We start from the raw sequence: 3,150 nt of genomic DNA on the forward strand, positions 1-3,150 counted from the left end.
AACATCCAAACGCATTTAACACTTAACAATTAGTTCACAGAATAGATACTGAACACATATATTAAGCAAAAATAATTACACGATATATCCCGGATATTACACCAAATCCATGGACAAGAAAACTAGCTAGCCTTGTAGTTTGTAAGCTAATCTACTTAACTTAGCCTTTTAGCTCACTATTTGCTTAGCCTTGGTTGATCATCCTATCTCTAGCTCACTATTTGATAAAGTAACCATGGTTACTTTCTTATCATGGTTAGTTAGTGTGTTGCGTTTATTCAATCGTTTGCGCGTTCGCTCGGTCGCTTTAACGTTTTCGAAATACTTTCTCGTAAATGGTTCGCGACATAATTCCTTTCGTATTTATTCCTTATGTTTTGAATTATCATACTTAAATATAAATCCGTAGGGTTTTAAATTCGTAATTACATTATGATTTCCGTAATCCTCGATGATTCGTATATATGGTCGTTTTTCAAAGTTCGTTTTTTTCGAAAACTAATAGCGTTTACATACACTCATTTGGTACGTATAATCATGTTATCAATTCCAAAACTCATTTTCTCATTCACAACATAGTGTGGGCTAAAAAGTTTTTCCCTGTCTGTCAGGGTTACTATTCATTAAACATTTTACAAGGTCTCAAAAATTCAAGTTATTATATTACTATTCATTAAAGTCTTTTACTGATGTCAAAAATTTGGGTTCTTACAAAGAGCATCTCGATAGCTTCACGTGGACTATTGGATCGCCAAATTATGACAAATGGAGCTCAAGATACGGAAGAAACAAGAAAATGAAGTCCAAGAGCAGGAAGGCGGCGCGCCCGCGCGAAAGGCGGGGCGACTATGCCAGCGGGCGCCCGCGCCAGGTCCTTTTGACAGAATCTTGATTTGACTTGCATTCGAAGATTTTGAGGGCCCAGGTCGTCCAGAAGCTATATAAACCCATAATAATTCGTTTTTAATAAAGAGGAGACCAGGGAGAGCAATACGAAGACCTAGAGAGCACAAGACGGCTACGGAGAAGAAGACTTTTATATTCTTCATTATAGTAGTATTTCAGATGCTTGTTTTCGATTTGTCATTAAACCCTAGTACTCTTATATTGTTTTATATCATGTTTTCATTGGAACCCATGGTAACGATGAGTTCGATTATGAACTAATCATTGTTATGGGGTTCTAACGGATTTATTTATGGATTTCAATAGTTAATTATTTTATAATCCTTTGTGTGTGGTGAATTACGATTTCCTAGTTCGGTTGTGCTTATTCATCTTTGATGCGTAGCTAACATCTAATATTTTTTGTTAATCTCTATTGAAGCGACAGTGAATATAGAGGTTTAGAACTTGCCATGCTAGAATAGGTTCATGTATATTTGTTATGCATTATTCGTGGGTAATTTTAACCATCTTATTCACCCTATGTAATCAAGATAGATAACTTGCTCTTAAACCATTATGTTTTGAATCTTTATAGACATATAGGGACTAAGCATAATTGGTTTCTATTCGACTTCTATCTTAATTATGGATGTTTGATAGTAGGGTATACGAACAACGAAAGTTGGCGTATACTAATTTCGTGTTATCTGATTAGTTGTCATCACCATCACAAGCTAAGGATAAAGAACATAAACTTTGAATGAAGTATTTAATAAAGTTAGAATCCCTTGTTTATTCTCATATAAGTAAATCACTTTTAATTCTCTTAGTTAATGTTATTTACTATAATCCCTTAGATAATCAAAACTCAAATTGTCATTTGTCTTAGCATTGAGCGATAACCATACATTGTTTCATAAGTGCATAGTCTAAAATTAGCATAATTCTTTGTGGGAACGAACTTGATTTGAATCCTATACTACTTGTGATTGCATACGTTTGCGTGTATTTTCGCATTAGAATTACAGCGAACAAGTTTTTGGCGCTACTGCCGAGGAGTTCAGTGTTAAATTTAATTTATGTGCTTAACATCAGTGGTCATTAAATTTCACTGACTCAGATAGTTTACTTAGTTGTTACTTTGTTAGTGTTTCAGGTACCTAGAGGGCGTGTATGCAAACACGTTCTCAATCTCATATGGAAACACCTGACAAAGTTGAAGTAGTTGAAGACGTTTTTGAAGAATTTGAGAAAGTTGAAGAAGTTGTTATTGCAATGGGAGAACCAGTAGCAAATCCAAAAGATTGGATTACTCTCAACCAAAGATCAATGACATTCATTCTAGCATTGTCAGACCAGCCATCGTGGCTAATACTTTTGAAATCAAGTCTAGCATGATTCAAATGGTGCAGAATTTAGTCCAGTTTGGGAGTTCTCCGACGGTAGATCCCAACATGCACATTAGAGATTTCATCGAGATCTGCGACAATTTTAAGTTCAACAATGTTTCCGAAGATGCTATGAAGCTGAGGCTTTTCCCATTCTCACTAAGGGATAAAGCTAAGTGATGGTTGCATTTTTTACCATCAGGTTCTATCACTACTTGGGAGGATATTGCTCAGAAGTTTCTTACTAAATTCTTCCCTATGGCGAAGACAGCTGCAATCAGGAACGCTCTTATTCAATTTGCGCAGTAATCGGGTGAATCTTTGTGTGAAGCTTGGGAGCGCTACAAGGAGATGCTTAGGAAGTGTCCTCATCATGGAATGCCTGACTGGTTGATCATCAATTGCTTTTATAATGGTTTGGGAGCGCAGTCCAGACCCATGATCGATGCAACATCAGGTGGAGCCTTTTGGGCTAAGTGCTATGAGGAAGCTTATGAGCTAATTGAATTGATGGCTATGATTGAATATCAGAACCCAACTCAGAGACTACCTTAAGGCAAGGTAGCATGAATTTTTGAGGTGGATACAGCTATGGCTATAGTTGCTCAGCTAAAGGCGTTAACGATGAAAGTGGATTCTTTGGCTAATTATGGAGTTAATCAGATCATTAGTGTCTATGAGATTTATGTTGGTGCGCATGAGACGGAGTAGTGTGCTATATCTAGTAAGTCAACTGAGTATGTGAGCAACTTTCAGAGGTCGCAGCAACTAGTTCCTGCCACTTATCATCCTAACAACCGCAACCATCATATTTTAGCAGGAGAAACAATCAGAATACGGTACAACAACCTTATCAGCAGTTTGGAGCAAAGCA

General features: G+C 36.7%; 1 non-coding gene across 1 annotated transcript; it reads right to left on the reverse strand.

Moving 5' to 3' along the window:
* Positions 1 to 2,549: 2,549 nt before the first annotated feature.
* On the reverse strand, positions 2,550 to 2,656 carry LOC141723180 (small nucleolar RNA R71). Its single transcript, XR_012576168.1, has one exon. It is a non-coding gene; the product is annotated as a small nucleolar RNA R71 (small nucleolar RNA).
* Positions 2,657 to 3,150: the final 494 nt, after the last annotated feature.

The sequence above is a fragment of the Apium graveolens genome, chromosome 4, assembly GCF_009905375.1.
Source record: "Apium graveolens cultivar Ventura chromosome 4, ASM990537v1, whole genome shotgun sequence".
Lineage (NCBI taxonomy): Eukaryota > Viridiplantae > Streptophyta > Magnoliopsida > Apiales > Apiaceae > Apium > Apium graveolens.